The 27,385-nt window shown below is 39.0% G+C and overlaps 1 pseudogene; it reads right to left on the bottom strand.

Annotated features, from left to right (window-relative positions):
• Positions 1-1,741: 1,741 nt before the first annotated feature.
• Positions 1,742-27,385, bottom strand: part of LOC123037277 — a 45,392-nt pseudogene continuing 19,748 nt past the window's right edge.

The following is a 27,385-nucleotide window of genomic DNA, read 5'->3' as shown; positions in this document are numbered from 1 at the left end:
TTCTTTGGTCTCCAAATCTGTACTTGCGACGGTTATGATGCGCATACCCTGTATTCAGGTATCCACGACGATCCAGTGGCGAAGATTCCGGTGATCCAACGATGCTTCCGGAGATCCAACGCTGATGCCAAACGTACTGCCAATACTCCGATGAGCTGCACTGCGTGCCGAAATACACCAATTATTCTGGCGTTGATGGAATCTATTTCTCCGCCGAAGGCAGAGGGAATGATTCGAAGTGGTTTATGGTGGGACTTGCCGAATGCAGAGTCCTGTCACGGTCGCCAAAATGTGCGGACTCTGCCGAATGCAGAGTTATTAGAATAGAATAACGTTCGACTTGTTTCGATCTCTAATATGCACTGATTTTTAATGTTCGATTTCGAGATTACAAAGAGAAATATGTATGTATGTACATGTGTAAGCTGCATGTATAAAAGAGCGTAAGGCGAATTCAAAACATAAGCATATGATTACAGTGTGGGGTAATTAAATATAACAAGTTGGCAAAGAATTCAAATTATTAATAAGCATGAACGAAGTTATTTATAACAATAATAATAATTAAATCAAAATTAATGTTGACTTATGATGTCATCGAACAGTATATTTAACCTTAAATTATTAAAACACGATGACTTAACTAAAATAAATTCTGAGAATCTTTTGAAAATGAAAACTTCTACTTGGCTCAAAACAGACACGAATGAAATTTTGAAGAACCACCTTGGTATCGGGACGCTTGATAATCCTGCGTGCCGTGAGAATGCTGACGACACGGACATTGCCGTCAGCCCACGGAAAGACAGAGTCGATTCTGCCAAGGCGCCACTCATTCGAGGGCAGATTGTCCTCCTTGACGACTACCATGTCGCCAACGCGGTCGGGGACTGCCACTTGTTACGCTTGTGGAGCTCTTTGAGATACTCCTCTTTTCATCGAGCTTGGAATTGTTGATGGAGCGCCTTTAAGTGTTGCCACCGATTCACAATGGACTTGGATTCCCCTTTTAATTCGGGTTCCAGTATGGACAGAAGAGGTCCGCCGACTAGAAAATGCCCTGGTGTCAATGCTAAGAGATCAGTGGGATCTTCAGACATAGGAGATAGCGGTCTGGAATTTAGACAAGCTTCAATTTTCGCTAGGAGGGTTGAAAGTTCTTCAAAAGTGTACTTTCGAGTAGCGGTGGACTTGTAAAACAAGGTTTTGAAGCTTTTGACACCCGCTTCCCACAGGTAGGTAGGGAGTAATGGATAAAAAAAAGATGATTTGAAACTGCTTAGATGGCGAGGATTGTTGGGGAATTATGTGGAGGATGTTGGTTGAGGAAGACGGTTGGAGTGTTCTCCTGGCAGAAGAACCACCTTGGTCACGGGACGCTTGATAATCCTGCGTGCCGTGAGAATGCTGACGACACGGACATTGCCGTCAGCCCACGGAAAGACAGAGTCGATTCTGCCAAGGCGCCACTCATTCGAGGGCAGATTGTCCTCCTTGACGACTACCATGTCGCCAACGCGGTCGGGGACTGCCACTTGTTACGCTTGTGGAGCTCTTTGAGATACTCCTCTTTTCATCGAGCTTGGAATTGTTGATGGAGCGCCTTTAAGTGTTGCCACCGATTCACAATGGACTTGGATTCCCCTTTTAATTCGGGTTCCAGTATGGACAGAAGAGGTCCGCCGACTAGAAAATGCCCTGGTGTCAATGCTAAGAGATCAGTGGGATCTTCAGACATAGGAGATAGCGGTCTGGAATTTAGACAAGCTTCAATTTTCGCTAGGAGGGTTGAAAGTTCTTGAAAAGTGTACTTTCGAGTAGCGGTGGACTTGTAAAACAAGGTTTTGAAGCTTTTGACACCCGCTTCCCACAGGCCTCCCATATGGGGTGCCCCCGGAGGAATGAATTGCCAGTTGAGCTGCTGATGACTATACGCATCAGTCACAGACTCTTTTACGGCTTGTAGAAAATCTCGGGAGAGCAGGGTGGCAGCGCCGACAAAGGTTTTCCCATTGTCGGACTGCACTTGACGGGGACAACCTCTTCTGGATACGAACCGAGCGAAAGCGGCGAGAAATTTCTCGGTCGTCAGATCGGATGTAGGCTCTAGATGGATGGCCTTTGAAGAGAAACACACGAAAACCAACACATACCCTTTTGTAATTAGGCAAGCTCTGCCTGTGTAATTTTTTATGTCGAAAGGGCCAGCGTAGTCCATCCCTGTGTACGTGAATGGCCGGGAAAAAGAGACTCGCTCTTTCGGAAAACTTCCCATCATCTGAACTTGCAATCGCTTCTTATGGATAACGCAGACCTTGCAGGAGTTAATAACGGCCTTTACCAAGTTCTTTATTTTCGGAACCCAATATCTTGACCGGGTGAGACGTACGACTAACTGGTTACCTCCGTGCAACGTTATGAGATGCGTAAAGTTTACCAGTAGTCGCGAGAGTGCACATTCGTACGGGAGGATTATAGGATGTCGTTCATCATATCGCAAATTTTCGGAGGCCGTTATTCGGCCGCACGCCCTTATAAGCCCTTTCTCATCTAGAAAGGGGTTCAAGGAGAGGATGGAACTTGTCGCGGACACAGGACGCTTTTGACTCAAGCAGCGATATTCATTAGCAAAATATCTGCGCTGAGTGCTAATGACCATGAGCCGTTCAGCGGCGACAAGTTCTTGGGCTTCTAGATGGACTTCCGGAATCGGCGACTGTTTCCTACATCGCTGGACAAAACGGTGGACATACGCAAAGACCCGTAGAGCTCTATTTAACTTGGAAAAGCGATCAAGGATCTCCTCTGTCGGACTGGACGCAACATGGGCCTTGACAGGACGCCTTTCCACTTCGGTCACCTGTAAATCGGTGCTTTGGGCAGGCCACTGATCTCGTGGCTTTTGCAACCAAGTGGGCCCATGCCACCAAAGGGAGTTGTCGACCAGTTCTTGTAATGGCACGCCCCGACTGGCCAAGTCAGCTGGATTGTGTTCGGATTGAACATGCGACCAATTGGCTGCCTCTGTGGACTGGGTGATCTTTGATACCCGATTGGCAACGAACGTTGTCCACTGGAATGCTGGTTTGGCTAGCCATGGAAGCACAATCGTGGAATCGGTCCAACAATGGAGTTTCGAGGACAGCATCGGCATATGGGGGAGGATGGATTCGGCCATCTCGGATAGCAATAGAGCTCCACACAGCTCTAGTCTGGGAAGCGACACAGTTTTTACTGGCGCAACGCGCGTCTTGGCCGTGAGAAGATGCACTAGCGTCGTGTGCCCCATCTCGACGCGCACATAGATCGCAGCACCGTACGCCTTTTGAGAGGCATCACAGAATCCGTGATGTTCCACTCGGAATTCTGGGCGGAAGGAAACCCATCTGGGAATTCGGACTTGATCTAGGACTGAGTAGCTTTTAAGGAAATCACGCCACTTTTGGCACAGTTCAATTGGAAGTTCATCATCCCACCCTAGATCACGCAGCCAGATCTCCTGCATGAAAATCTTGGCACAGACCACGAAAGGAGCGAGCCAGCCTGCTGGATCAAACAGCTTCGCAATTTGGGAGAGAACATGCCGTTTTGTGAGTGTAGCTTCGGTGGATAGGTCGGGGAGGGCGAAGAAAAACTCATCGGATGTTGCTTTCCAACGGACTCCGAGAGTTTTCGCCGTGCTTTCCGTATCTATTTCGAGGAAATCGGCAGTTAAAAGATGATCAGTTCCGATATGAGCCAGAACTTCTTTGTGGTTGGAGGTCCATTTCCTCCATGGAAAACCAGCCGAATCGAGGGCACTCTGCAACTCGCGAATGGTGAGGTGAGCCTCTTCTGCAGAGTCAGCTCCCGAAAGGACATCATCGACATACATGCAACCACGAATAACTTTACGCGCCCTTGGATGGGTTAGTTGCACGTCAGTCGCTAGCTGTTGCAGAACCCGAATTGCCAGGAACAGCGCACAATTGACCCCAAACGTAACAGTTTTTAGCTCAAAATCTCGAAAGTATCCTTCCCTATCGCGGAATAAGATACGTTGGAACGCTGTCTGCTTCGGATCTACCCAGATCTGCCGGTACATTTTCTCGATGTCAGCACTATACACAAATCGGAAATATCGCCACTTCAGGATCTGGATGGTTAGATCGGACTGTAGGACCGGGCCAGCATGAAGGATATCATTTAAGCTGACCCCATTGTCTGAGGGGCTGGAAGCGTTGAATACCACTCGAAGCTTGGTGGTCGTACTCTCCGGTTTTAACACTGCATGGTGTGGCAGGTAGTAACATGCTGAATCGTGGGTAGGAAGGACTTCTCTCATGTGATTGAGGTCGAGATATTCTTGAATAACTGAGTCGTACTTGGATTTTAACGTACTGTCCCTTTTTAGCCGCTGCTCGTTTCTTAAAAATTGAGCCAGCGCCTGGGATCTGGAATGTCCTAAGGAGCAATTAATGTTCTCAGGATCTCGAAAAGGAAGACTCACGACATACCTGCCGGTCTCGTCTTTTGTGGTGGTCCGAAGGAAATTGTCCTCACAAAACACGTCGGATTCTTTTGCCACTTTTACTGGCAGATCCTCCACCTCCCAGAATTTGGTGAGGAGTTTATCGAGAGAAGCTTCATACGTGTGTGCAACTTGCGTGGAAAAGGATGATATTTGATCATGCCTCGGAGCGGGTACTGGTCCTGTTAGAATCCAGCCGAAAATGGTCTCTTGACCGAGAAGCGAGCCACAGATGTTCGCTCGGGTACCGCTTAGTAGAATGGATGGAAGTATATCGGCCCCGATTAGAATATCTATTTGTGCGCTCTCATAAAACTTTGGATCCGCTAGCGGAAGTTCGGGAAGGTCTCGCAGGAAATGTTGCGGAAGCGGACATGAAGGAAGATTTCCGGCTATTTGTGGAAGCACGTAGGCAGTGGTGTTTAACTGCAAGCTAGGCCGGGTCGGAGAACGGATCGTGAATTGACAGATCTTTTTGGTCTCAGCGGAGACCGTTTGATTAAGTCCTGAGACCTGTGCTCGAATAACCTGGAACGGCAGTTTAATCAGGTTGAAAAGGCGCTCAGTGATGAAGGTCGCCTCAGATCCGAGTCTATTAAGGCTCGCGCTTGGAAATTGGAACCTCGATGGCATATATTAATTATAGCGGTGCCTAGGAGGACTGACCTAGTGCCTGCCGCAAAATAATTCTGAAGCGTTGACTGCGTGCCACTGGCAGCCGAGGGACCGAGAGTATTTGGTCTGGATCTGGGCGTTGGCATTGGATTTGCGCGCGCTGGGGATGGGCTGCCTCGGTGTAGGAGGGTGTGATGGCGGCCGCGGCACGTGAAGCAGTTATGTGCGCTTTCGCAGTCGCGCAACTGATGTGTCCGCGCAAAGCAGTTTAAACACAGCTGTTTTCTTTTTATATATGCGATGCGTTGGTCGACCGTCATCTGGAGAAATTTGGCGCATGTGCGTACAGGATGGTTCTCTCTATTACAGAGATCGCACCCTCTAGGTTGCCTAGGTGCTACCCTTGTCTCGTATGAATTTATTCTTCGAGACGCCGAGTTGGAAGTGGATGCCCTGGGCTGAGTCTGACTAGAACCTGATGGTCGAACATCATTTATGGCTTCTAGTGTCCTGTGACGCTCCGTTAGGAAAACGTTAAGCTCGTGCCACGTAGGGATCTCGGCTTTGTTATGGAGGGACTGCTCCCATAGGGAAAGCGTAAGCTTTGGGAGTTTGGACGAGCACATATACACCAAGAGGCAATCCCAAGTTTCGACCTGAATACCGGACATTTCTAGTGCAGTAAGGCAACCCTGGATGGTACTTTGAAGTTCTTTCAAAGCTGACCCAGACTCCTGTGTGACGGACGGTACATTGAAAAGTATCTTTAATTGACTGTTAACTAACAATCGCTTCTTTTCGAAACGCTCAGTGAGGTTATCCCACGCTGATCGAAAGCCATCATTAGTAAGGGGTGAATTTGAAACTATATTGTGAGCGTCGCCACTCGTTTTAGCATTAAGGTGAAATAATTTTTCGACAGGAGTGAGTCTGGGATTGTTGATATAAATTGCCGTGAAGAGATCCCTAAAGGTTGGCCAACGAAGATAGTCGCCGGTAAAAACTTCGGTATCGCACGGCGGAAGCCGGCAGCCTGACGGAATGTATGTCTGAGAAGGATCAGCTGGCGTTGGGGGAGGTTGCGGAAGTTGCGGAGTTTGCGCTATCATATCTGCTATCTGGGCGCCGCACCATTCGTACGCGCTGTAGCAATACCCGTACTTAGCCTTGAGGACTGGCAAGCTGTCAGCTGCACCTTCTCCGGCTGCTACAAGGCATGCGGTACAGGCATCGTATTCTTTTTTGATTCGGACCCATACCTCTCGGATTTCGTCTCGGCGAATATTGAGGACGGATAACGTAGGAGGGACCGCCGAGGGAATATTTATTCGCGATTCCAATTCGGACAGTCGATCCGAGACTTCAATAAACTGGCTCATAGCGAGGTCGGCAGCCGTTGCAACCATTTTTGTGCTGGCTCGCGTGGTTCTTTCGATGGAAGAAGGAGCCTTTTTGGGAGGTGGCGTCTTGACCTTTTTAGGTGTGGGCGTCCTTACCGTGATTTTTGGTATTTTCGGTGATGGAACAGGGGATAGTTTGTTGGAACTTTTCCTGGACATACCAAACTAGGATGTTGTTAGGATGGAATGTGCGCGCTGATATTTCGGACAAAAATCAGCGAAACAATTACGGACCCACTTATGGACCGGTGGAAATAGGGTATCGACAATAGTCGATATGCGTGGCTGAATTATGGTTAAAATATTCCCCAGGCTTTTGGTGGAACGATGGAGCAAGAATGGAAAAAAATACCAAAAAATACCACAAAATAAAAAATACTGAAAAAATACTGTATTTGATGAGGTATTTGTCGTTTAGTATTTTATAGGGGGTAGTTGGCCGAATTAGGATGGGATTGGATGTCCCCGGCAGTGTTTGGAGTTTATTGGTTTTGTTTTTCTTTATTTTAAAAATATTCGGAGACAAAAAAAAAACAAAAAATAATACCTTTCAGTGGTATGCGGGTGGTATTTTTTTCGAATTTTTCTTTTTTATCCCCAAAAGAAAAAATTGAGTATCGATATATATGCAGATTTACCAAGCTCAATAAATAAGAAAAAAAATACTGGAAAGGGAGTTTTTTTTTTTTTGTAAAAAAAGTGAAACCGAAGAAACAAATTAATAAATCAATAAATTAATAAATTGATTCCACTAGTTCCGCGATGGCGACAGTATTTTATATTTCTCCCCTTTTTTTTTTCTTTTTGGAACTGGCAGTAATTCTCAGTATTTGTTTAATTTTATTGGAGTTGAACTTGGTGTTTATTAATTTTGTTGGAATTTATTTATGGGATGATTGAAAAACAACTGCCCGAACTTTTGCGGGCTGTGTATTGGTGACGCTGGAATGCGCGGGATTATCGAGCTTTTTGCGGTACTGCAATTCGCGTGTATGTGTAGATGTATGGATGGATAGTGCCCAAAATATGTAACTAAGAAAAACACACTGAGACACAAAAGTTATTTCACGTCGGCTTTAGGAATTTATTTAATATATATTTATTGGATGGCCGACGGAAATACTTGAGCTTTCGGAATTTTGGTGTAGTTATGTAGAAAAATATGTATAAATGTAAGTATGTATATATATATGAAATATGTAATATATGTAATATGGATGTAATATATGTAATCAATATGGCGGAAAATTTTATTGTAAATTTGGCCGGCGGGTATGTGTTGTAAATTTTCGATTTATTGTGGAATGTATTTGCATTTTTAATAATGTAAGCAAATATTGTCACAGCGGATGTACAATAAAAAATTAATATCAAAAATATTTGTGGGCCGAAATTGGCGGAACACTTAATTTTTGTTTCACTTTTTTGTGGAAAATTAATTGGAACTCCATTTTGAAATTAATTTATTTTTCACTGTTCACTGAATTTTTTTTTAAATTAATTTATTTTTCACTGTACGCTTGACTTTTTATTTGCACACTTTAATTTGGATTTATATTTTTTATTTTCTTCGATTTGATGGTGGATGTATATTTAGTGGATGTACGGCCAAATGCGAATATGAATTTTGTACATCAATATGCACACGAAAAGGAATTAGAAAATCGGCAATATGGCCGCACGTTAAAAGAGAACGAAGAAATGAAAGACGGAATTGGAATTGTAATTTACTAACTGCCGTCGTCGGATTAAATCGGACTTGGATTTTAGACAAATCGTACAGAAAGTCAAACGAATTATGTTCTTCGAATGGCTGACTGTCGACCGGCAGTTAATAAAAAAATTAATAAATTGGCACTTATCCGGCTCGAAGGACCAAAAAATGAAGATTTGGGGCGTCGCGGGTGTTTGTCGATGGAAGGCAGCTTCGTCGGGCGTTGCGGCTGTTGAACGTAGCCGGGTGGCAAGCTGTGGAATAGATTGATAAAACACTCGACGATCGCGAGAAAGGAACAAAAAGACTCGATGAACTTTTTTCGTGTTATAACGCGGACCGGCCGGGCGAGGTATTTCACTATTGAGACAATGAAAGACTAACTTAAACCTAATTAAGCGCTGCGTTTCAAAGCGCAGTGGAGAGATTCCGGGAGCGGGAAGGCGGGAGAGCCTGGAATCGCACGCGTCCAGTGCGGGAGAGCGGGAGAGCCTGGAGTCGCGAGCATCCAGTGCGGGCGAGTGGGCATTCGCTACGAGGGAAGCGCGGGCAGTTTAAAAGAGGGGAGAGCGGCGTAAACAGTATTTGACGAGTGTCTCGACTATTAGATACCCTTCTTGTATGTTTTTTTTTTTTTTGTAACATAATGTGAATTATAGTGACCACAGGAAAAAAGGACAATAAGTTCAAATTATCAATTTGAATTCGGCGATCTCTTAATGCTGGCAGCTTTACAGCACGAGCATCAGCACCAGCGCTGCTTTAGCGGAGGCAGCTTTTGTCCTGCACCAGCATACACACATATGCCATTGTTTGACTCAGACCTCCAATTTGGCTAACTTGATTTGATCTGCATAGTACTTGGGATATAGTTTGGTATTGACAAATGAAAACCATCGCAATTTCCTTTAATAGAAATTTAATTCCAAAGTCATCCGTTAGATGGCGCCATGAAAGGCGGAAATGTAGGCGCTAGCCAGGCTTAATCGTTTAATGGGTTTTTGGGCGTTAGAGTGGGCGTGGCAAACTTTTATTAGACCAATCGATATTTATTGACGAAACAAATACATATCAATTAATATTTTCATAATATCATCAAAACTGTGGCCACAGCTTGTGGCTTGTGGGCGTCAGAGGGGGCGTGGCACCATTTTGAACAAACATGCGCTGCGTGGGAACTCCTAAAATCTACATGCAAAATGCCAATCTTCTAGCTTTTATAGTTTGCGAGATCTCAGCGTTCATACGGACGGACAGACAGACGGACAGACGGACATGGCTAGATGGACTCGGCTAGTCATCCTGAACAAGAATATATATACTTTATAGGGTCGGAAACGCTTCCTTCTACCTGTTACATAGTTTTGCACGAATACAATATACCCTTTTACTATACGAGTAACGGGTATAAATATACCAAGAAAGCTAATTGTAAAATATCTAAAATCAAAGGAAGAAACACCAAAAAGCCAAGAAAATGTAAACGATCAACCTACGATAAACGTAGAAGATAATATTTTCTTATATCCAAATTTATCGACCTGAGGACAGGCCAAATTCAAAGGTTGGAGGAGTGACATAGCACCACAAACCTCTATGTACATGTCTACACACCCACACATACTTACACACGTAGACATTACTTTAAGACACCCTCAGAGAAATCGAAACCTAATAAAAACTTCAGACTAAAGACTAAACAATTAGAACGAGCCGCTGATCTGACTATCCACACATTAGCCACACATTAAAAAGCTCCAAAGCTCAGAAGCGAAGTTTGATCGTTAATAAAGTAGGAGTTAGGGAGCGAGTTCAGTTTGAGACTTCTAACTATCAGGTCGGTAATCTTCCAAATACAAAATAAAATTTTATCGGTTTGATTAAAATAAAATGAAGTTTTTTTTATAATAAACTTACGGTACGAATATTTAATTGCCGCAGTCGGTAGGATTTCAAGTGAAATCGTCGTGCGTAAACAATTGAAAATCCAATTCAGCCAATCTCATTATTAATAGTGCAATATTGCAAAACTTATGCAAACAAAATAAAATCCAATTCGGTCAATCTCAATATTAAAAGTTAAGTATTGCAAGAACTTATTGAAAAAAAAAAAAAATGGCAAATCCACCTCAGATATCCAAAATCCATCTGAACCAATTGATTGGTCAGATAAAAGAATTGTCTTTCTTCCCGCTGATCTAGGCGGATATATTCAGGACGCTCGTCAAACACACATCATCTACGAAGCTATAGAGAGAACTATAGTGGACGCTGCTAAAGCTGTTTTATCCGAAGAGAAGACGATCAACTGGATTTCTACAAAACTGGCCTTAATTAGAGAATTCAAGGACCATAGGCCATATGAAGATCTCGTTAACATCAAAAAACAGAAGACTTACAAAGGAAGCATCAGTAAGTTCGTAAGCGAGCTATAACGTAAATCCGCAAATATGATTAATAAATTAGAATTAGAGACAGACCCCACTGATAAATCACTTTATACAGCATCATTAAATAAAACCATTCAAATATGTATAGAAAGGAAACATCCTGATAGATTATTTAATGCATAGTCAAAAAGGGATATTTCCACAATTAATAATTTAAAAGAAACAGCAATGGTATTAGGACATTGCGATGCAGATCCTTTTGAGAGCTGTAGGTCTGTGCGTCACGATAATCGCAGGAATTCGAGAAATACCCACCAAAACTATTATTATCAATGGAATAATTCAATTTATTACGCAAGACACTGTAATAATTTTAACAGTCATTCAAATTCAAATCAAAATTCAAATAATTCAACAGTTCCTCAGTCCTCAGCAAATCAAAATCGTTATTATCATGAATTTAGAAATTCTCTAGCCCAATTCAGAGCTCAAAACTCAAAATTACCAAGCATCAACGTCCAATAATTCTCCAAGTACACCTGTCAAGAGACAAAGAGAAAGCGATAGCATACAGAATGGGATGGATGTAAATTGTCAGCAAACAGCCTCGGAGCCAGAAACTTTTACTCCTATATTAGAGTAGGCATAAAAGGTAAACTTCTTAAAGCCATGGTAGACACAGGTTCATCTATCAATATAATGAACGAAAATTTTGGGGATCTTGAAATTAACAATGAAAAATTAAAAGTCTACATCATTAGAATTAAACAAGAAAGGAAAGCTAACTTCGGGCGGAGCCGAAGTTGAAATACCCTTGCAGAATATTCTGCAAATTATATTCTCCAAAATTATTCATATGATGCATTTTTAATACTCATAAAAATCCCACCTTCCTAACTTTAAAAACACCAAAGTTATTTCATTTCCGATCAATCAGTTATATGGCAGCTATAGGATATAGTCGGCCGATCCTTATGAAATTTAATATGTCGAATTGATTGGGCCAAAATAAAACCCATAGAAAATCCCAACTTCCTAACTTTACAAACACCAAAGTTATGGCATTTCCGATCAATCAGTTATATGGCAGCTATAGGATATAGTCGGCCGATCCTTATGAAATTTGGTAGGTCGGATTGATTGGCCAAATATAAAACCCATAGAAAATCCCAACTTTCTAACTTTACAAACACCAAAGTTATGGCATTTCCGATCAATCAGTTATATGGCAGCTATAGGATATAGTCGGCCGATCCTTATGAAATTTGGTAGGTCGGATTGATTGGCCAAATATAAAACCCATAGAAAATCCCAACTTCCTAACTTTACAAACACGAAAGTTATGGCATTTCCGATCAATCAGTTATATGGCAGCTATAGGATATAGTCGGCCGATCCCGGCCGTTCCGACTTATATACTGCGTGCAAAGGAAAGAAGGGTGTGTGCAAAGTTTCAATCCGATAGCTTTAAAACTGAGAGACTAGTTTGCGTAGAAACAGACAGACGGACAGACGGACAGACGGACAGACGGACATGGCTATATCAACTCAGGAGGTGATCCTGATCAAGAATATATATACTTTATAGGGTCGGAGATGTCTCCTTCACTGCGTTGCACACTTTTGACCAAAATTATAATACCCTCTGCAAGGGTATAAAAAGAGTGTAGTAATAAAACCAAGTAAAATTTGTACAATATAACAAAAAATTTTATTTACATACATTTTCGAACAATTATGATGTTCTAATAGGAAGGGATTTTTTAACAGGATGTAAAGTTAAAATAAACTTTGAAAAGGAAACAGTAACATTAGGTGAAGATAAGTTAATTGTCATGTATGGTGATGATGATAAGAAGGATAAGACCGCAATAAAATGCCTTAATCCAACATCTCCAAAAGAAAAGATTGAAGAGGATAAGACCGCAATAAAAAGCCTTAATCCATCCTTATATGAGGATCAATTTTTTAATTTCGCCATTGATAATGAACTTCGTATGCAATGAATTCCGGTTAGACCACTTAAACAAAGAAAAAAATGTTTGAAAAAGGTTTTATTTGAATTCAACGGCGAAAATTTGACTTTCACAAGTACAATTAAACATAGCATTCAAACCAAACACGAGGATCCATTTATAAGAAACCTTATAAATAACCTCAAACATTCGACGAAGAAGTCGACAAACAAATGAATGAAATGATGGAAGAGGGAATAATTTGTAAATTGAAATCTCCTTACTGTTCACCCATCTGGATGGTTCCTAAAATTTAAATGGGATAAAAATATCAATTTTCAATACTTAGGATGGACGAAATATTAGACAAATTGGGAAGATTTCAGTATTTCACAAAAATTGATTTAGCAAAAGGATGCCATTAAATTCAAATGGATCCCGAATCAATCCCTAAAAAAGCATTTTCAACAAAAAATGGCCATTACGAATATACACGAATGCCATTTGGGCTCAAAAATGCTCCCGCTACGTTCCAAAGATATATGAACAATTTATTATAACTAATTTATAAAGATTTCTTGGTTTATTTAGATGAAATAATAATTTTTTCCACTTCATTGGAAGAACATATTTTATCACTAAGGAAAGTATTTGAAAAGTTACGCGACGCAAATTTAAAATTACAATTATACAAATGTGAATTCTTGAAAAAAGATACAGAATTTCTAATTACTACCACAGGTATAAAACCAAACCCAAAAAAGATCAGTGCCATTATAAATTTCCCCATAACAAAAACTCCAAAGGAAATAAAATCGTTTTTAGGACTGTGTGGATTTTATGGGAAATTTATACCAAATTTTGCAAATGTAGTTAAACCTATGACCATGAAATTAAAGAAAGGAGCCACAATTAACATTGAAGAAAAACAAGAAAGAAAGCTAACTTCGGGCGGAGCCGAAGTTGATATTCTCCAAAATATTTATATGATGCATTCTTAACACTCATAAAAAATTCCAACTTCCTAACTTTAAAAAACCAAAGTTATAGCATTTCCAATCGTTCAGTTAAATGGCAGCTATAGGATATAGTCGACCGATCCTTATGAAATTTGGTAGGTCGGATTGATTGGCCAAATATAAAACCCATAGAAAATCTTAGCTTTCTAACTTTACAAACATCAAAGTTATGGCATTTCCGATCAATCAGATATATGGCAGCTATGGGATATAGTCGGCCGATCTCGGCCGTTCCGACTTATATACTGCGTGCAAAGGAAAGAAGGGTGTGTGCAAAGTTTCAATTCGATATCTTTAAAACTGAGAGACTAGTTTGCGTAGAAACAGACAGACGGACAGACGGACATGCTTATATCAACTCAGGAGGTGATCCTGATCAAGAATATATATACTTTATAGGGTCGAAGATGTCTCCTTCACTGCGTTGCACACTTTTGACCAAAATTATAATACCCTCTGCAAGATTATAAACATATGTAGAGGCATTCGAAAAAATGCTAGCAATATAGCCATAGGAGCAGTCCTATCACAAAATCATAAACCAATATGTTACGCCAGTAGAACATTGAAAGAACTCGAAAAAATTATTATACAATAGAAAAAGAACTTCTAGCTATCGTATGGGCTACAAAATATTTCAGATCATACTTGTTTGGCAGACCTTTCGAAATCTTAAGTGATCACAAACCATTAGTTTGGTTGAGTAACATAAAAGAACCAAACATGAAATTACAAAGATGGAAAATTAAATTAAATGAATTCGATTATCAAATAAAATATTTGCCAGGAAAAGAAAATTATGTAGCTGATGCAATATCAAGGGTTAAAATAGAAGAAAACTTGTTAGGAGAAGTTGCTAACAGCGTAGATGGAACACAAAGATAATCAAAATTACATTTCAATAACTGAAAGACCAATTAATTATTTTTCTAGAAACATTGAATTTATAAAAAGAAACGAAGAAATCGGGGATGTACAACATTATTTTCATAAATTAAAAATCAAATTAACTTACTGATGGACGTTGATGCTCTTCGAGCAGTACAAACAAGTGGCCCAACGACACCAAGCACGTGCTTGTTACGCGCGGGGTCCCATTTTCAATTTGGGCAAAAAATTCGAGTTCGCGAGGAAAATACATAAATTAAATAAAGACAAGACACAAATGAAAATAAAAGGCACAATTAAGAGTAAAGCAAATGAGTTAACATATTAGTTTTTAATAACAGGATAGAAGTTGGAATGCAAATTAAATGATAAAGGATGTTATAATTATTACATAGAACGCGAAAAGGGTCGTGCAGACAAAAAGTTGATGTGCATCGTTGCAAATTTAGAGGAATATAATTTCGTGTAAGTCTAACAGGAACATTAAAAATTAGGCGGTTTACAAGTTCTGCAGAATCAATATCACCTCTTATAAGATTTTGAATAAAACAAGAAAGGAAAGCTAACTTCGGGCGGAGCCGAAGTTGATATACCCTTGCAGAATACTCTGTAAATTATATTCTCCAAAATTATTCATATGATGCATTCTAAATACTCATATAAAATCCCAACTTCCTAACTTTAAAAACACCAAAGTTATGGCATTTCCAATCGTTCAGTTATATGGCAGCTATAAGATATAGTCGGCCGATCCTTATGAAGTTTGGTAGGTCGGATTGATTGGCCAAAAATAAAACCCATAGAAAATCCCAACTTCCTAACTTTACAAACACCAAAGTTATGTCATTTCCGATCAATCAGTTATATGGCAGCTATAGGATATAGTCGGCCGATCCTTATAAAATTTGGTACGTCAAATTGATTGGCCAAATGTAAAACCCATAGAAAATCCCAACTTTCTAACTTTACAAACACCAAAGTTGCGGCATTTCCGATCGTTCAGTTATATGGCAGCTATAGGATATAGTCGGCCGATCCTTATAAAATTTGGTACGTAAAATTTATTGGCCAAATGTAAAACCCATAGAAAATCCCAACTTCCTAACTTTAAAAACAAGTTATGGCATTTCCGATCGTTCAGTTATATGGCAGCTAGAGGATATAGTCGGACGATCCCGGCCGTTCCGACTTATATACTGCGTGCAAAGGAAAGAAGGGTGTGTGCAAAGTTTCAATTCGATATCTTTAAAACTGAGAGACTAGTTCGCGTAGAAACAGACAGACGGACAGACAGACGGACAGACGGACAGACGGACATGGCTATATCAACTCAGGAGGTGATCCTGATCAAGAATATATATACTTTATATGGTCGGAGATGTCTCCTTCACTGCGTTGCACACTTTTGACCAAAATTATAATACCCTCTGCAAGGGTATAAAAAGTACCAAGAATTGTTCTACGACTAGCAAGTGTAGGTAAATTAAGCAACAGTAATCTCCAAACCGACGAACAATATTCCAAAATAGGACGCACAAGGGAGGTAAATTCTTTTGAACAACGCTTTATAAACCCAAGAACTCTCATGGCTTTGTTAACAGTGGACATTGTGTGGCAACTGAATATATACGGTCGATTGGCGTATTTTCAAGAAAGAAACTGATAAACGTAGGAGTACCCCTATAAAAAGTCATAACGTTGTATTTAAGGTAGTTCAACTTTAAAAGGTTGTACTCACACCATCCATGAAAACAATCAATATCTGACTGTAAATTAAATCCCGACGCTATATCATTATATGATAAACAAAGCTTAACATCATCAGCATACATTATGATAGAGGGAAGATCTTTGATAAACAAAGTAAACAACAAAGGGCCCAGATGACTTCCCTGAGGCACTCCAGATGTCACGTAGATCAATTTTGAAACAGCATTCTTGAATATAACCCTCTGAGTCCTACCATTCAAGTAAGTTGAAATCCAATAGATTACCAGGAAACCCAAGCAGATCTAATTTTAATAAAAGAAGAGTGTGGTTGACGGAGTCAAAGGCCTTACTAAAATCAGTATATATAACGTCAGTCTGCATTTTTTTCTGAAATCCATTTAATACAATGATGACAATTCAAGAAGGTTGGTGGTGGTCGATCTTCGCTCAACAAAACCATGCTTCAGAATCCGTCGATGCCTCCGTTGAGTTTAGACGTTCCGATGAAGGCAATGCCGATGACTTACGCTTGGCATTAACAAAGTTGAAAAATTTACATCGATTGAGATACATAGATCGAGCCACTACATATTTCGAAAAATCTGATGGCTTACCCGATTTTTTATACTTTTTATAAGTATTTGATTTAAGGTTTTTAAGTCTTTTAAGCGCATTGGTGAACCAAGGAGGCCTGTTTAGGTTTGAAGGAAACCTATCAGGAACGCATTCATTAAAAAAAGTATTTATCACTATATAGAATTGTTCGGTGGCACTTTCAATGTCTGTACAATTGTACAAGTCTGTCCAATTATAATGAGAAATCATATCGTTAACTTTATTATAGTCACATTTACGAAAACATCTAATTTTAGTTGGCGACACTAAAGGAGAGAGGGTATCAGAGCAGGGGAGGCAAATTGTCAATTCCATTGTTGGATGATATCGGTCTTCAGGTACAACAAGAGCATCAATTCTACATACCGTGACCTCAGACGGGTCTGAAACAAACACAAGATCTAATTGTCTATTTAATGAAATTCGTATAAAGCTTACTTGCTGTAACGATAATTCTAAAAGGCCATCTACAAAATCATGGGCGGATAAAGGTATAGCGACAAGTGAGTAAGTGGGAGGAGACCAAGAAATATCAGGTTGATTAAAGTCATCCAAAACAATCAAAAGGTCTCTGTTAGAAAGAAGGGATAGTACGGATTATATTGCGGACAGCTGGTGCTCATAAATTACTAGATTAGAGCCAGGTGGAATATAAGAACATGTAACAAAAATAGATAAAGATGGCAAGGAAACTTGCACACTTACAAATTCAATTTCGTTTGGGGTATGAGTGAGAATTCTTTCAGATGTTAGGCTAGAGGTAACGGCAATCAGCACACCGCGGTCCTACAAATATTAAAGTTATTTGACTTCAGAGTCAGATATCTCTGGTTTTAGCCAAGTTTCCGTAAAAGCCAAAAAATCTTCAGTGAATGCAGAGGAGTCAGCATAAAGCTTGTGTAGCTTCATATTTAGTCCCCTAACATTTTGATACGCCAAAAATAAACTTTTTAGTTTTTTGGCACAGTGGAACCCTGTTATTTGTTCTCGGCTTATTGAGAACAAATTCTTTAATTACTAAATCATCATAAAGCCAAAATTTTTCAGAAAGTAACACATTAAACACATCGGGCGGAGCAAATATTTTAAAAGACGATATCCTACGAGCGTATGAAAATCAAAATTGTTCAACTGCAATATCCTCGGATGGGAATTTTTCACGTATAAATTCCAAAACATCCTCAGATGTGGTATCTGGGGTAAATCTAGAAACAAATAATTGGTTCCTTTGTGGAACAACTGAAAGTTTCTTACACTCCCCAGCAGCAGTCTGAACCTCACAAGGCTGAGAACCAGGAACGGTGCCTACTGTACCTATAGGTACGGTCGGCAACGAATTCTTTGACTTAGCCAGTACTGTAGATTTTATTCTGGAAACAGGGACTCCACCCGAACTAGCTGTATCCATAGGCACAGTTGGTTCATTTTCTCCTGTGTCAATAGAAACTGCTGCTACCAAGTTCGGATTTGGGGTGGATTCCACAATCGTATTAACTGCGGTAAAACTGGCTTTTTTGCGTTTAGGCGACTCGGTTAATATTTTGGTATTATTTAACTGGGCACAGACGGAATCGAACCCCTCATTGAGATGTTGAAAAGCTCCTGAGATATTCAATAGGCTGTCTCGAGTCTGCTTCATAAAGCCGCTCATCTCAACTACCATTTCCTTGCAGGACATGACCACATGTGACCAGAATTAAGATCAATGAAATCTTTAACTCTGCCAGTAAATCCTGCACATTTAACGTGCATCATCGCATTGAAGAGCCAGCAAAAAAGAAAAGGGTCTTTAGCTGAAGACGCAAGAGTAAAATTTTTCTTAGAACAGACAAGAGCCATTGTAAGTTTAAAGCAAATAAAAAACAAGAGAGAACGCTATATTCGAGTGCCTCGACTATTAGATACCTGTTACTCAGCTAAACAACTTAATATAAATATGCCTTCTTGTATGTTTTTCGCCGCTCGAATTAGCTCCCGATTTTTATGTTAAAATCGGTACCCAGGGAACACCACGTGGAGGCCGTTGCATTGCAAAGGGGTCTTTCAAACCAAAATAAAATTTGGGGACGCTATTGTATTGCGCCATCTACCCCAAGACATTGGTACCACGGGCCAAGAAAGGCGGAAATGTAGGCGCTAGCCAGGCTTAAGCGTTTAATGGGTTTTTGGGCGTTAGAGTTGGCCTTTTATTAGGCCAATACTAAGGAAACAAATACATATCAATTAAAATTTTCATAATAGCATCAAAACTGTGGCCACAGCTTGTGGCTTGTGGGCGTCAGAGGGGGCGTGGCACCATTTTGAAACAAACTTGCGCTGCGTAGGAACTCCTAAAATCTACATAAAAAATGCCAATCTTCTAGTTTTTATAGTTTCCGAGATCTCAGCGTTCATACGGACAGACAGACAGACTTACAGACAGACGGACATGGCTAGATCGACTCGGCTAGTGATCCTGAACAAGAATATACAGTATGTCAATAAAGTGTTTTGACATTGGGAAAAAATGCAATTTTTCAAGTTTCTATGTTATAAAAAGTAAGTTTGCAGCGTTTTTTCATTTATTTTAAATTTTATTATGATTATGGTGATATCTAAGAACTAATATTTAAAAAAAAATTATTTAGTTTATTTATATAGTATTAACAAAAAACAAAAAAAGAAATACTACTCAATTTACACACTGTCAAGAAAGTGTTTTGACATTAACTGAAAGTAAAGTTTTAGATCGCTTTAGTACAGATCCCGTTAGAATTGAGCTTTGATGTTCAGCTATGCTCTTTGCCCAATGCGTCCGTTGTCATTTTTGTAGTAATTTTCGGCGCGACAAGTTTTAACTGAGTAAAATAAAATGCCTGGCAAAAGAATTTCTCTCGATGTCGTTCAGCTGATATATTATAACTACCAGATCGGCAAAACCGTCCAGGAACTTTCTGAAATGTTTTCCGTTTCTAGACAAACGATTTACAACGTTATAAATAGAGCGAATAAGGAAGAAAGACTGGGTCCCAAGCCAGCAACAGGACGGCCTCGCAAAGTTTCGGACAGAGATGAGCGAAAATTATTGAGGCAGGTGGCCAAAAACCCTCAAGTTTCACTCAGATCCATTGCAAGCGGTCTTAAGGAGACTATTAATGTCGATGTTTCCCACGAAACCGTCCGAAAGCTGCTAAAACGGAACGACTACACATCCCGCGTAGCCCGTAAGAAACCATTGCTCTCGAAAGTAAACATCGAAAAGAGGCTTTTGTTTGCCAGAATGCACGTAGAGAAGCCAATGGATTTTTGGAATAATGTCATATTCTGTGATGAAACGAAAATGATGTTATTCTACAATGATGGACCATCCCGAGTCTGGCGGAAGCCTTTAACAGCCTTACAGACGAAAAATATTATTCCGACTGTTAAGTTTGGAAAACTGTCCATCATGGTTTGGGGCTGCATTTCGAGCAAAGGGATGGGAGAGTTAGCTTTCATTGAAAACACAATGGATGCTAAGCAGTATTTGGATATATTAAAGTTACATCTTTGGAGCAGTGCAAAGAAATTTGGATTTTTTGATGGAAACCAACCGAAATTCACCTTCTATCAAGATAATGACCCTAAACATAAGGCAAATACAGTGAGAATGTGGTTGTTATATAATTGCGGAAAAGTTCTGGATACACCAGCGCAGAGTCCAGACTTAAATCCGATCGAGAATGTTTGGGCATATTTAAAGAAGAAAGTGGCAAAACGAAGCCCCAAAAACAAAAATCAACTGAAAACCTGCATACTGGAGGAATGGGCGAAGATTCCGGAGAAATTGGATATGGAAAAACTTATATATTCAATGAAATCGCGGTTGGAGGATGTTTGCGCTGCCAAAGGTGGCCACACAAAATATTAACATGCTTCTCTTGAGAAAAAAGATCAATTTATAGTTTTGTCAAAACACTTTCTTGACAGTTCTAAAACTGAAGTTATTTGTTTTGTTTTATTTTTAAGTAAATTAACTGAAGAAATTTGTTATTTTTGTTCATAAATTAGCTCTAAGATATCACCATAATCATAATAAAATTTAAAATAAATGAAAAAACGCTGCAAACTTACTTTTTATAACATAGAAACTTGAAAAATTGCATTTTTTTCCAATGTCAAAACACTTTATTGACATACTGTATATACTTTATAGGATCGGAATCGTTTCCTTCTACCTGTTACATACTTTTGCACGAATACAATATACCCTTTTACTCTACGAGTAACGGGTATAATAAGATTTGAAAAATCAAATCCCAAAAACCACAAGGGGACAAAACACAAAAAATAAGAGCGCGCGATCACGAATTAAATAGAATAAAGAGAGCACGAGAGAATAAATCTTATATCGACTGAGCGTGGCTTGTGCGACATAACAACTTTAAGCATAAACAAATGAAATGTAAAGCATGCAAGAGAGAGAGAGAGAGAGTTAGAGAAATAAACAAAAAAGTCTACCAGAAGTTCATAGAGAGTAAATTACAGTTATAAAAAAATAGGAGTGGGAAAGATTGAGAGGGAGTACAAAGAAATGACAAATACTTTCGCAAAAGATATCATCAAAGAATATCTATGCACAAAAAAGAGCGCAATATACTTTCACGATGACCAAGATTTTCTTATACTCCAAAAGGCTTAGAAATAATCAATCCAAATCATTTAACAAAACTTGTAAAATGCTCCAAGAAGATATCCTTACGTACGCAGAGTTTAAAGAAAAGAGAGAACGCTATAGTCGGGTGCCCCGACTATCAGATACCCGTTACTCAGGTAAAGGGAGTGCGAGGGAGATGGAGATAGAAACTTTGATCACGCATAACTTTTTAACGAATGGTCCGATTTGAAAAATCCACTACATATTTCGAAAAATCTGATGGCTTACCCGATTTTTTATACTTTTTATAAGTATTTGATTTAAGGTTTTTAAGTCTTTTAAGCGCATTGGTGAACCAAGGAGGCCTGTTTAGGTTTGAAGGAAACCTATCAGGAACGCATTCATTAAAAAAAGTATTTATCACTATATAGAATTGTTCGGTGGCACTTTCAATGTCTGTACAATTGTACAAGTCTGTCCAATTATAATGAGAAATCATATCGTTAACTTTATTATAGTCACATTGACGAAAACATCTAATTTTAGTTGGCGACACTAAAGGAGAGAGGGTATCAGAGCAGGGGAGGCAAATTGTCAATTCCATTGTTGGATGATATCGGTCTTCAGGTACAACAAGAGCATCAATTCTACATACCGTGACCTCAGACGGGTCTGAAACAAACACAAGATCTAATTGTCTATTTAATGAAATTCGTATAAAGCTTACTTGCTGTAACGATAATTCTAAAAGGCCATCTACAAAATCATGGGCGGATAAAGGTATAGCGACAAGTGAGTAAGTGGGAGGAGACCAAGAAATATCAGGTAGATTAAAGTCATCCAAAACAATCAAAAGGTCTCTGTTAGAAAGAAGGGATAGTACGGATTATATTGCGGACAGCTGGTGCTCATAAATTACTAGATTAGAGCCAGGTGGAATATAAGAACATGTAACAAAAATAGATAAAGATGGCAAGGAAACTTGCACACTTACAAATTCAATTTCGTTTGGGGTATTAGTGAGAATTCTTTCAGATATTAGGCTAGAGGTAACGGCAATCAGCACACCGCGGTCCTACAAATATTAAAGTTATTTGACTTCAGAGTCAGATATCTCTGGTTTTAGCCAAGTTTCCGTAAAAGCCAAAAAATCTTCAGTGAATGCAGAGGAGTCAGCATAAAGCTTGTGTAGCTTCATATTTAGTCCCCTAACATTTTGATACGCCAAAAATAAACTTTTTTAGTTTTTTGGCACAGTGGAACCCTGTTATTTGTTCTCGGCTTATTGAGAACAAATTCTTTAATTACTAAATCATCATAAAGCCAAAATTTTTCAGAAAGTAACACATTAAACACATCGGGCGGAGCAAATATTTTAAAAGACGATATCCTACGAGCGTATGAAAATCAAAATTGTTCAACTGCAATATCCTCGGATGGGAATTTTTCACGTATAAATTCCAAAACATCCTCAGATGTGGTATCTGGGGTAAATCTAGAAACAAATAATTGGTTCCTTTGTGGAACAACTGAAAGTTTCTTACACTCCCCAGCAGCAGTCTGAACCTCACAAGGCTGAGAACCAGGAACGGTGCCTACTGTACCTATAGGTACGGTCGGCAACGAATTCTTTGGATATATTAAAGTTACATCTTTGGAGCAGTGCAAAGAAATTTGGATTTTTTGATGGAAACCAACCGAAATTCACCTTCTATCAAGATAATGACCCTAAAAATAAGGCAAATACAGTGAGAATGTGGTTGTTATATAATTGCGGAAAAGTTCTGGATACACCAGCGCAGAGTCCAGACTTAAATCCGATCGAGAATGTTTGGGCATATTTAAAGAAGAAAGTGGCAAAACGAAGCCCCAAAAACAAAAATCAACTGAAAACCTGCATACTGGAGGAATGGGCGAAGATTCCGGAGAAATTGGATATGGAAAAACTTATATATTCAATGAAATCGCGGTTGGAGGATGTTTGCGCTGCCAAAGGTGGCCACACAAAATATTAACATGCTTCTCTTGAGAAAAAAAGATCAATTTATAGTTTTGTCAAAACACTTTCTTGACAGTTCTAAAACTGAAGTTATTTGTTTTGTTTTATTTTTAAGTAAATTAACTGAAGAAATTTGTTATTTTTGTTCATAAATTAGCTCTAAGATATCACCATAATCATAATAAAATTTAAAATACATGAAAAAACGCTGCAAACTTACTTTTTATAACATAGAAACTTGAAAAATTGCATTTTTTTCCAATGTCAAAACACTTTATTGACATACTGTATATACTTTATAGGATCGGAATCGTTTCCTTCTACCTGTTACATACTTTTGCACGAATACAATATACCCTTTTACTCTACGAGTAACGGGTATAATAAGATTTGAAAAATCAAATCCCAAAAACCACAAGGGGACAAAACACAAAAAATAAGAGCGCGCGATCACGAATTAAATAGAATAAAGAGAGCACGAGAGAATAAATCTTATATCGACTGAGCGTGGCTTGTGCGACATAACAACTTTAAGCATAAACAAATGAAATGTAAAGCATGCAAGAGAGAGAGAGAGAGAGTTAGAGAAATAAACAAAAAAGTCTACCAGAAGTTCATAGAGAGTAAATTACAGTTATAAAAAAATAGGAGTGGGAAAGATTGAGAGGGAGTACAAAGAAATGACAAATACTTTCGCAAAAGATATCATCAAAGAATATCTATGCACAAAAAAGAGCGCAATATACTTTCACGATGACCAAGATTTTCTTATACTCCAAAAGGCTTAGAAATAATCAATCCAAATCATTTAACAAAACTTGTAAAATGCTCCAAGAAGATATCCTTACGTACGCAGAGTTTAAAGAAAAGAGAGAACGCTATAGTCGGGTGCCCCGACTATCAGATACCCGTTACTCAGGTAAAGGGAGTGCGAGGAGATGGAGATAGAAACTTTGATCACGCATAACTTTTTAACGAATGGTCCGATTTGAAAAATTTCTTCTACATTTCGATAGGTATTGATAAACACAATAAAACTGCATTTTTACTTTTCCGAAATATTTAAATTTTTAAAATCGTATATGAGCGATTGTGGGCGTTAAAGGGGGCGTGGCACCTTTTTTGAAACAAACTTGCGCTGCGTAGGAACTCCTAGAATCTGCATGCAAAATGCCAATCTTCTAGCTTTTATAGTTTCCGAGATCTCAGCGTTCATACGGACAGACAGACAGACGGACAGACAGACGGACAGACGGACATGGCTATATCGACTCGGCTAGTGACCCTGATCAAGAATATATATACTTTATAGGGTCGGAAACGCTTCCTTCTAGCTGTTACATACTTTTGCACGAATACAATATACCAATTTCCACCACCGAAATGTGATCGTTTCTCGGTATTAGGGCCAGCATACAGCGTGGGCAGAAATGTTGCTTGTTAATTATTCCCGTTACTCGTAGAGTAAAAGGGTATATTGTATTCGTGCAAAAGTATGTAACAGCTAGAAGGAAGCGTTTCCGACCCTATAAAGTATATATATTCTTGATCAGGGTCACTAGCCGAGTCGATATAGCCATGTCCGTCTGTCCGTCTGTCTGTCCGTCCGTATGAACGCTGAGATCTCGGAAACTATAAAAGCTAGAAGATTGGCATTTTGCATGCACGCCCCCTTTAACGCCCACAATCGCTTATATACGATTTTAAAAATTTAAATTTTTCGAAAAAGTTAAAATGCAGTTTTATTGTGTTTATCAATACCTATCGAAATGTAGAAGAAATTTTTCAAATCGGACCATTCGTTAAAAAGTTATGCGTGATCAAAGTTTCTATCTCCATCTCCCTCGCACTCCCTATACCTGAGTAACGGGTATCTGATAGTCGGGGCACCCGACTATAGCGTTCTCTCTTGTTTTAAATGAGTAAAATCAGTCTCAAATTGAACTCCGAATAAATCAAACGTTCCAAACCTTTTTTTGCGTTTTTATTATCCTGGAAATTAACTGGCGCCCGAACAGGGACCAACGCGAGGAAAAACGATTAAGTTCCTTTTAGTGCAAATAATTAAAATATTTTTTGTGCGACTCCGTTGGCCCAAACATTAAACCTGAAATCAGAGAGACTCCTTTGCAATTAATTTTGAAAGCTGAAGACGGTAACGGGTCGGTGAAAAACAAGTTTACTGATCCATCGTTGGACTACAAGTACTGTCAGGTACGCCTGCAGGACAACCTCTACTTAAATGTGACTCGCAGGATCCCCAGTAGGAAACAAAAAGGAAGACATCCGGATTACCAGTAGGTGTAGCCACATCATAATAAGTTAAGTGAAATAGTGAATAAGTGAAGGCAACCAAACCAAAAGTTAAACCAAAAATAAAAGCGAAAAATGTTCTACACTAAAAGAAAAAATTTTAATAAAAATCAAAAGTTAAAAATTTAAAATAAAATTTTAAAGTTAAAGTTCTAAAATTTAAATTCCATTTAAAGTGAATCTAAAATTTAAAATTAAATTTAATTAAAATTTTTTAATTAATAACCATTTTTAAATACAAATTGAATAAAGTATTTTAAAGTATTTAAGTGATTTAAATTTGATTAAACATTTTTAATACTAATAAATTAAAATTCCAATTAAATTTACAAAATTAATTAAAGCAAATGAAACATTCATTCCTTATCTTATAAAAAAAAAAATAATAATTAATTTTGAAACTTAATATTCATAAGAATTATTCTTAACAACCCTTTTTATTGTAAAACAGACCAATGGAAAAAATCTCCTATGGCCAATCGGCATAATGTTATACGACCACCCGTCATTGATTTACAGCCTCAAGAACAACCTTAACATCAGCCAGAACAACTTCAAAATAATCATTTAAATCAGGTAGAACAACATCAAGCTAACATAGTTCAAAATCAAAGACAAATTCATAGACAGGAATTACATCAGGAACACAGAGACAATATGGCAGCACTAGAGTTACAAGAAGCAGTCAGACAAATAATGGCTGAACAATTACCGGTCCTATTATAACAAGATCAAAACACAAGATTCCATTTTGCACAGATTCCAAATCAGGAAATTTCCTATGAAAATCGAGCTAACCTCGAAGGTTTGGATAGGGTACCAGACATCGTTTAAAGCTTAAGGGAATTTTCTGGCAAGCCAACAGAATTCAGTTCTTGGAAAAAGGGTGTGGATAGAGTTCTTAAAACATATGAACACACTGTAGGCACATCTAAGTATTTTGGGATTCTACATACCATACGTAATAAAATCACGGGAAACGCAGACACTGCGATAGAATCTTATAATACTCCACTCAACTGGAATGCCATTTCTAAATGTCTAACTTTGCACTACACAGATAAGCGGGATTTAGGCACTCTTGAATACCAAATGACAACTCTATGTCAGGGTGCTCACCAGTCAGTAGAGAAATTTCATAAGTCAGTCTACAAACACCTTTCGCTTATTCTTATTCGCTTATTCTTGGATGTATGAAATTAGGAATGGAAGCCGAACAACTCATGACGAAAATGTATAGGGGCAAAGCCTTAAAAACTTTTGTGCCCGGACTTCGCGGAGATTTATCTCGTCTTCTCGGTATGAAGGAACCAACCGATCTTCCTTCAGCTTTACATCTTTGTTTAAAGTTAGAGAACCAAGCGTTCCGTGCAAACCATGCAGTTAATAGAGGGCAACAATCCGGATTTAGAAACGTGCCTTCCCAAAACATACCACATTCACAAACAACCAGACCACAGCCAAGCAGGCCACAGTGATCATTCCCCATTAATAACCAGTATCAAAATCCTCTAGTTCCACCTAGACAAAATAATAATATGTTTAATCAAATACGAACCCAGTTCTACAATAACAATCAAATTCCACCAGTCCCACAATATACTGCAGTACGACCTTCAGGAAACTTTCCTCCGACTCGACC

This window comes from Drosophila rhopaloa, unplaced genomic scaffold, assembly GCF_018152115.1.
Source record: "Drosophila rhopaloa isolate 14029-0021.01 unplaced genomic scaffold, ASM1815211v1 contig_155, whole genome shotgun sequence".
Lineage (NCBI taxonomy): Eukaryota > Metazoa > Arthropoda > Insecta > Diptera > Drosophilidae > Drosophila > Drosophila rhopaloa.
Note: the sequence above shows the minus strand (reverse complement) of the source record. Positions and strands in the feature narration are given on the sequence as shown.